Genomic DNA, 9,664 nt, shown 5'->3' with positions numbered 1-9,664 from the left:
AGACACTGGAAGGACCACACAACCACAGTAAACCTTCAGATCAGACAGACACTGGAAGGAACACAACCACAAACTTCAGTCAGACATTACCACGAAGGAACACACCACAGAACCTTCAGTCAGACAGACAACTGGAAGGAACACAACCACAGAACCTTCAGTCAGCAGACACGGAAGAACAACAACCACAGAACCTTCAGTCAGACAGACATGGAAGGAAACACAACCACAGAACCTTCAGTCAACAGCCACTGGAAGGAACACAACCACAGAACTTCAGCTCAGACAGACACTGAAGGAACACAACCACAGAACCTTCAGTCAGGACAGACACTGGAGGAACACAACCACAAAACCTTCAGTCAGAGACACTGGAAGGGAACACAGCCACCGAACCTTCAGTCAGACAGACACTGGAAGGAACACAACCACAGAACCTTCATCAGAGACACTGGAGGAACACAACCACAGAACCTTCAGTCAGAAGACACTGGAAGACACCAACACAATAACTTCAGTCAGAGACCACGGAAGACACCACAACCAACAGAACCTTCAGTCAGACGACACTGGAAGGAACACAACCACAGGAACCTTCAGTCAGACAGACACTGGAAGGAACACAACACAGAACCTTCAGTCAGAGACACTGGAAGGAACACAACCACAGAACCTTCAGTCAGAGACACTGGAAGGAACACAACCAAGAACCTTCAGTCAGAGACACCGGAAGACACACACAGAACCTTCAGTCAGACTGACACGGAAGGAACACAACACAGAACCTTCCAGTCAGACTGACACTGGAAGGAACACAACCACAGAACCTTCAGTCAGACAACACTGAAGGAACACAACCACAGAACCTTCAGTCAGAGACAACCTGGAAGGAACACAACCACAGAACCTTCAGTCAGACAGACACTGGAAGAACACAACCACAGAACCTTTCAGTCAGCAGACACTGAAGGGACCAGAACAATAGACCTTCAGTCAGAGACACTGGAAGCAACAACCACAGAACCTTCAGTAGAGGACACTGAGAGGAACACACCACAGACGCTTCAGTCTTGTATAGGGAAAAGGGGATACCTAGTCAGTTGTATAGGGAAAAGGGGATACCTAGTCAGTTGTATAGGGAAAAGGGGATACCTAGTCAGTTGTACAACTGAATTCCTTCAACTGAAATGTGTGTTCCGCATTTAACCCAACTCCTCTGAATCAGAGAGGTGCGGGGGGGGCTGTCTTAAATCGACATCCACGGCGCCCGGGGAACAGTGGGTTAACTACCTTCCTCAGAGGCAGAACAACACATTTTACCTTGTCAGCTCGGGGATTCGATCCAGCAACCTTTCGGTTACTGGCCCAACGCTCTAACCACTAGGTTACCATACTTAATAAAGGACTCATAAAGGGTGTGTAAGTAGTTTATAAACTGGTAATCATTAGCTTATATATCATTTATGGACCTGCTTAAACTACAGAACCGCAAGTCAATCAGACACTCAGAGAAATGGATTTCAAAACCAAAAGGATGTTTACTGGGAATGAGAAACTGTCTGACTCATGAAGCCAACTAAGTCACAGAGAGCTGTGGAGGCCAGCTGGCCAACATCTAGACAATAATACAATGTCCCATTCAATCCCCTGACTGACGAGACACACTCCCCTGGAAAGCTTGCACATATCTAGATTGACACAGAGGCTATTCCAAATATGTGTTCCAAATACCTACTTTTCTGCGGGTGTGCTCTCTTTTCTGCGTGTGTGTGTGTGTGTGTAAATCCCTTATTTGTCACGTCTGTTATATTTTGGGACCCAGCTCCTAATTTGTTTACGCTGTAGCGTCCAGATGACAGGATGATGGCCATATTATGAGTAATGATTATGAGAAATGGAGCCCGTACATCTAGGTCAAAGATAATGACAGAGCAACACACACACACACCCAGCGACACACTCAGAAAATCCCCCTACTGTACTAGACAGTAAGCCATGGGTTTTACTGTGCTGATGCACCACTCTCCTATGACATCAACATGTTTCTCATGAATGCACCACACTCAGAAAATCTCTACTAGCAAGTAGCTAGTCATTGGTTTCACTATAATGCACCATTTTCCTATGACATCAACACAATGTACTTATTTTCCTATGACATCAACACAATGTACTTATTTTCCTATGACATCAACACAATGTACTTATTTTTCCTATTACAACAACACATGTACTTATTTTCCTATGACAACAACACAAATGTACTTATTTTCCTATGACATCAACACAATGTACTTATTTTCCTATGACATCAACACAATGTACTTATTTTCCTATGACATCAACACAATGTACTTATTTTCCTATGACAACTACACAATGTACTTATTTTCCTATGACAACAACACAATGTACTTATTTTCCTATGACATCAACTGATTGTTATTATTTCTCTATGGCAATCAAGTCAACTCATCCTTTTCAAGTTCCTATGGCATCAACACATACAATTGCCCTCCCTACTAGTACTAGTAAGTGTTTTTCATTTGTTTTTACTGTAATGCACCATTTTCCTATGGTATCAACACACGCTTAACATGCCGATCCAGTTTGGTATTTTAGGGAAGTGAAACAGTGGTACTAATCTGATATTTACATACCATGCTGACACCGGCAACTTAGAGAATCTACACCACAACTGACTAGAAACAAACATAGGCCTACATTTAAGAAATCGCTCAATTAATATTGGTTGGGATTAGGGTTTCTGTTGCCATGTGCTGTTCACGTGGCCTTCACTAAAGTACGGCCTGCTACAGAGCTAATCAAGATGAAGTGGACCATCTTTGCAAACCGTTGAGTGAGAATATTACACGATGTGTAAATATTAAATTTCATAATTACGAGAAGAAAAACAAAGCTGTAACACGTCTGTAAGTGTTTTAATATTTTATAAGATTGAGGTGACAGGGCTGAAACCATAGAAACCACAGTACGTTCTAATTAGGAGAAAAGACAAACACACAACCAACAAGCTGCTAAATCTTTATCAGTGTAGGTTCACAACAGCATGTACTGTTAGCCTGACCTTTTGCAACACTGATTATGACGGCAATGTGAGGTGAACACAGACATCATAAAACATACGACTGTAGGAGAAATGTTGTAACTTAACCCCTCGATCAATGTACAAGTGGCCCTCTATGCCCTTTATAATGCACTACTTTCACCAGGACCCAGAGTAAGTAGTGCACTGCAAAGGGCATAGGGTGCCATTTGGGACAAGTCAATGTGAGGTAAGGACAGACAGAACAACAACACAGCCTTATCCTTGATCAATGAACTGTCACACAGTTGGCTGGTTCTCAGACCAGCACTTAGGCTAACAACCACTAAACGCGTGGTTTTGGGGGTGTGTGTGTGTGTGTGTGTGTGTGTGTGTGTGTGTGTGTGCGTGGGTGTGTGTGTGGGTGGGTGCGTGTGTGGGTGTGTGCGTGTGTGTGTGTGTGTGTGTGTGTGTGTGTGCGTTTGTGTGAGAGTGTGCGGGTGTGTGTGAGGGTGTGTGTGGGTGCGTGCGTGCGTGTGTGGGTGTGTGGGTGTGTGGGTGTGTGGTGGCCCAACCAGACTTACCAGTCCTTCATGACAGCTACCTGCCTCATGACTGTCTGTCAGGTGAAACCTTGAGAAGGTACGGGTTACACAAACAGACTGGTTGTTTTGACACACACACACACACACACACACACACACACACACACACAAAACCAAAAACACACACACACACACACACACACACACACACACACACACACACACACACACACACACACACACACACACACACACACACACACACACACACACACACACACACACACACACCAACCCCCACACAAACCACCCACCCCACAACCAAAACCACACCACACAACCACACACACACACACACACACACACACACAACCACACACACACACACACACACACACACACAACCACACACACACACACACACACACAGTCACATTCAGCTCAACACTTCTTCTTTTCATTCCTGTCACTGTCAGTATTTTGGTATTTTATAAAACTGTATCAAGCTCTTGGTAGCCTATATTTAGTAACACCAAATTGCTGGAACTCTGAAATGTGTCTTCATACAACATTTATACTGCCACCCAAGGGTTAGATGTGTTTTGTAAGGCCACAACAAAGAAATACTAATATAGAAATTACTCAAGTCATCATTCACCAATCAGTTACTATCGGGCAAAACATAACTCAAAACACAACCGAAACCAACTGCAAATGCATTCAAGTCACAAACTTGATGTAGTCATTACATGCAAGAAATACGTGGAGGGAAAAAAATCTACTTTTGACTACTTTGATAAACCATTTGTGCAAATACACATGGGGAAATAGATACACTATATATACAAATGTATGTGGACACCCCTTCAAATTAGTGGATTCAGCTATTTCAGCCACAACCGTTGCTGACATGTGTATAAAATCGAGCACACAGCCATGCAATCTCCATCGACAAACATTGGCAGTAGAATGGCCTTACTGAAGAGGCTCAGTGACTTTCAACATGGCACCGTCATAGGATGCCACCTTTTCAACAAGTCAGTTTGTCACATTTCTGCCCTGCTAGAGCTTTCTCGGTCAACTGTAAGTGCTGTCATTGTGAAGTGGAAACGTCTATGAGCAACAACGGCTCAGCCGCGGAGTGGTAGGCCACACAAGCTCACAGAACGGGACCTCCGAGTGCTGAAGTGCTTAGTGTGTTTAAATGGTCTGTCCTCGGTTGCAACACTCACTACCGAGTTCCAAACTGCCTCTGGAAGCAACGTCAGCACAAAAACTGTTCGTCGGGAGCTTCATGAAATGCGTTTCCATGGTCGAGCAGCCGCACACAGCCTAAGATCACCATGTGCAATGCCAAGCATCGGCTGGAGTGGTGTGAAGCTCACTGCCATTGGACTCTGGAGCAGTGGAAACTCGTTCTCTGGCGTGATGAATCACGCTTCACCGTCTGGCAGTCTGATGGACGAATCTGGGTTTGACGGGTGCCAGGAGAACACTACCTGCCCCAATGCATAGTGCCAACTGTAAAGGTTGGTGGAGGAGCAATAATGGTCTGGTACTGTTTTTCATGGTTTGTGCTAGACCCCTTAGTTTCAGTGAAGGGAATTCTTAACGCTACAGCATATAATGACATTCTAGACGATTCTGTGCTTCCAAATTTGTGGCAAAAGTTTGAGGAAGGCAATTTCCTGTTTCAGCATGACAATGCCCCCGTGCACAAAGCAAGGTCCATACAGAAATGGTTTGTCAAGATCAGTGTGAAAGAACTTGACTGGCATGCACAGAGCCCTGACCTCAACCCCATCAAACACCTTTGGGATGAATTGGAACGCCGACTGCGAGCCAGGCATAATCACCCAACATCAGTGCCCGACCTCACTAATGCTCTTGTGGCTAAATGGAAGCAAGTCCCCGCAGCAATGTTCCAACATCTAGTGGAAAGCCTTCCCAGAAGAGTGGAGGCTGTTATAGCAGCAAAGGCCCATGATTTTGGAATGAGATGTTCGACGAGCAGGTGTCCACACATAACTGCACCACCTATCACACTTTCACAAAAAACATGAAGACATGGCTAAAGGTCAATCAGATTTGTGAACATAATCCCTAGCTGTGTATTGCCGCTTTCCATGTTGTCTGTTGTCTGTAGCTTGTGAGGTGTGGAAACACTTTGTTGCTTTTATGGATTTTGTCTTGTTGCTTTTTGTTCTATGTTGCTCTGTCTGTATGCTATGTCTTGCTTGTCCTATGATGCTCTGTGTGTGCACACTGCTCAATGATTGTCTGTATTGTAATTGTTTCTAATAACCTGCCCAGGGACTGCGGTTGAAAATTAGCCGGCTGGCTAAAACCGGCACATTTACTGAAACGTTGATTAATGTGCGCTGTCCCTGTAAAAATAAAATAAACTCAAACTAAACTCAAACATACTTTTGGTCATGTACTGTACATATAGTGCTTTCATTTCTAAACGGTAAAATAGATATGTATGAAAATACCCATGAATAAAAGGTGACACTCTGTACTGTCGCCTCACATGAAACATTTGATCTCAAAGCCAAAATGCTGGAGTATAGAGCCACATTTAACATTTTAGCTTCATTGTCCAAATACACTGAGTGTACAAAACAGTAGGAACACCTACGCTTCCATGACAGACTGATCAGGTGAATCCTTATTGATGTCACCGTTTAAATCTACTTCAGTCAGGGTAGATGATTGAGTGTAGGGGAGGATCCTTTTTTTAAAGCCTTGAGACAATTGAGACATGGATTGTGTGTGTGCCATTCAGAGGGTGAATGGCCAAGACAAAATATTTAAATGCCTTTGAACAGGGTATGGTAGTAGGTGCCAGGAGCACCGGTTTGAGTGTGTCAAGAACTGCAACGCTGCTCGGTTTTTCACACTCAACCATTTCCTGTGTGCATCAAGAATGGTCCACCACCCAATTGACATCCAGCCAACTTGACACAACTTGGGAAGCATTGGAGTCAACATGGGCCAGCATCCCTGTGGAACGCTTTCCATACCTTGTAGAGTCCATCACTCGACGAATTGAGGCTGTTCCGAGGGCAAAAGGGGGAGCAACTCAATATTAGGAAGGTGTTCCTAATGTTTTGAAATTACTATTTTTCTGTCTATCGTAGCATGTAGCTACTGTATCTGTCATTATATCGTAGCATGTAGCTACTGTATCTGTCATTATATCGTAGCATGTAGCTACTGTATCTGTCTATCGTAGCATGAGCTACTTATCTGTCTATCGTAGCTGAGCTACTGTATCTGTCTATCGGTAGGCATGTAGCTACGTATCTTCTTCTATCGTAGCATGTAGCTACTGTATCTTTCTATCGTAGCATGTAGCTACTGTATCTGTCATTCTATCGTAGCATGTAGCTACTGTATCTTGTCTATCGTAGCATGTAGCTACTGTATCTGTCATTCTATCGTTAGCAGGTATAGCTACTGTATCTGTCTATCGAGCATGTAGCTACTGTATCTGTCCATTCTATCGTAGCATGTAGCTACTGTATCTGTCTATCGTAGCATGTAGCTACTGTATCTGTCTATCGTAGCATGTAGCTACTGTATCTGTCATTCTATCGTAGCATATAGCTTTATATTTTTTATTTAACCTTTATTTAACTAGGCAAGTCAGTTAAGACCTAAGACAACAACATAGCAAGGCAGCAACACATGACACACAGTATTAGGGAAGATCTGTCTTGCCGAAAAAGGTTATAACCAGAAAGGTTAACATCAGTATTCAAAACACTCTTCCTTAACCACGTCTCAGTAATAACCAACACATCTGGATTGGAGCTGTGAACCCACACTTTCAATTGTTCCATTTTAAGTAATAAGCTTCTAGTGTTAACGTGCAGAAAACCCAGGCTTTTACGGGAGCAGAAATCAGTGAAACAGATATCAGAGCACAAGTCAGATTTGGGCCAGGGTGTACATGCACATTTCCAGATATCATCAACAGTAAAACAATCAAAGCACGGCATAGTATAGGGAGAGCTCTGCAGTGCTGATTTATGACATCTGAATGTGCACCAGATGGCAACAAGATCCTATTGTACAGTAATTTCATCAGGTAACATGAATACAAAGCCGGCGAGAGGTGGTTAGAATAGGATGGGAGGCCAAAAGTCTGTGTAACCAATAGAGAGTCAGAGTCCCGAGTGTGGGAACAAACAGTCTGTCCCACGGTTGGGTAAAGAAAGTTTGTAGTCAACAAAGTATGAAGGAGTCATGAGGCAAAATGCACAATAATTTTTTAAAATATATAACGACTTGAGGCTAGCCATTGTAAGTTCAGAGTCACTTGCCCCAACAGTGCGTGTGTGCTGGAGGCGAGCGAAAGCTCGGGAGAGAGGGGTGAGTGTGGTAGGGATACCTGTACTAGACAGGGGGAGACAGGCCAGGGCAGACGGTGAACAGATCACCAGGTGGAATCCAAGCAGCAGTGCAGCAGGCAGCGGGAATAGGTGTCACAACCACTTGGAAGAAGCTTTTATTTCTGGAGTCAGATTTCTTGTAGAAAATGCCGGTGAATGGTCTTTGAACAGCAGGAGGGGGCTTCAGAGGACGCTTCAAAGACTCCTGACACTTGTTGGGCCCAAAGGCCTTGTACTTCACACCTTAGTGCTAATTGAATTTGTATCTGGTCTGTCCTTGCAAGCCTGGGAGCCTTAACTCAGCATTCAGTCCTCATAAAATAAAACATAACATTGTAATGTACTTTATTTTAATTTAAAAATTTTCTTCTTGGCTTTCAAAATAGCATCAGACCAAACACTACTCACTCAGTTCCAGGATGGATGCTAGCTAGTAGCTACCTGCTACGCACCCTCTGTCCTCATGTCTCAGGTTTGCTAGAGCACCCTCTGTATATGTTGGAAAAAGAAAACCTTGGAAGCAGTAATCTCTCCGGTTAATTTTGGTCAAAATTAGGTTGTAGGTTTGGAGTTCTGATCTAGAGTGAAGGCCATGCTGTGGAGGGTAGCATCCTGCATATGTACCCGCAGAAAAATCCAAGTTTATCTAACTCCAGATCTATCCTTTTGTAAAAAAAAAACATGTTAAAAAATGTGAGAGCTCACATTAAGCTGTGTCTCTCTCTCTGAGGGGGGCGTGTCTCTCTGTAGCTACTGTATCTGTCCTTCTATCGTAGCATGTAGCTACTGTATCTGTCATTATATCGTAGCAGGTAGCTACTGTATCTGTCATTCTATCGTAGCAGGTAGCTACTGTATCTGTCTATCGTAGCATGTAGCTACTGTATCTGATCATTCTATCGTACAATGTAGCTACTATATATCTTCCTATCGTAGCATGTAGCTACTGTATCTGTCATTCTATCTTAGCATGTAGCTACTATATATCTTCCTATCGTAGCATGTAGCAACTGTATCTGTCATTCTATCGTAGCATGTAGCTACTGTATCTGTCATTCTATCGTAGCATGTAGCTACTATATATCTTCCTATCGTAGCAGGTAGCTACTGTATCTGTCATTCTATCGTAACAGGTAGCTACTGTATCTGTCATTCTATCGTAGCATGTAGCTACTATATATCTTCCTATCATAGCAGGTAGCTACTGTATCTTCATCTATCGTATCATGTAGCTACTGTATCTGTCATTCTATCGTAAGCATGTAGCTACTGTATCTGTCATTCTATCGTAGCATGTAGCTACTGTAATCTGTCATTCTATCGTAGCATGTATTTACTGTATCTGTCATTCTACGTAGCACGTACTACTATATATCGTAGCAGGTAGCTACTGTATCTGTCATTCTATCGTAGCAGTCTGTCATAGTATCTGTCATTCTGGGGCGGCAGCGTAGCCTAGTGGTTAGAGCGTTGAACTAGTAACCGAAAGGTTGCAAGTTCAAATCCCTGAGCTGACAAGGTATAAATCTGTCGTTCTGCCCCTGAACAAGGCAGTTAACCCACTGTTCCTAGGCTGTCATTGAAAATAAGAATTTGTTCTTAACTGACTTGCCTAGTTAAATAAAGGTAAAAAAAATTAAAATAATAAATTCTATCGTAGCATTTAGCTACTG

The sequence above is a fragment of the Salvelinus sp. IW2-2015 genome, unplaced genomic scaffold (genome assembly GCF_002910315.2).
Source record: "Salvelinus sp. IW2-2015 unplaced genomic scaffold, ASM291031v2 Un_scaffold5128, whole genome shotgun sequence".
NCBI classification, from domain to species: domain Eukaryota; kingdom Metazoa; phylum Chordata; class Actinopteri; order Salmoniformes; family Salmonidae; genus Salvelinus; species Salvelinus sp. IW2-2015.
The sequence above is the reverse complement of the archived record's forward strand: the minus strand, read 5'-3'. Positions refer to the sequence as shown.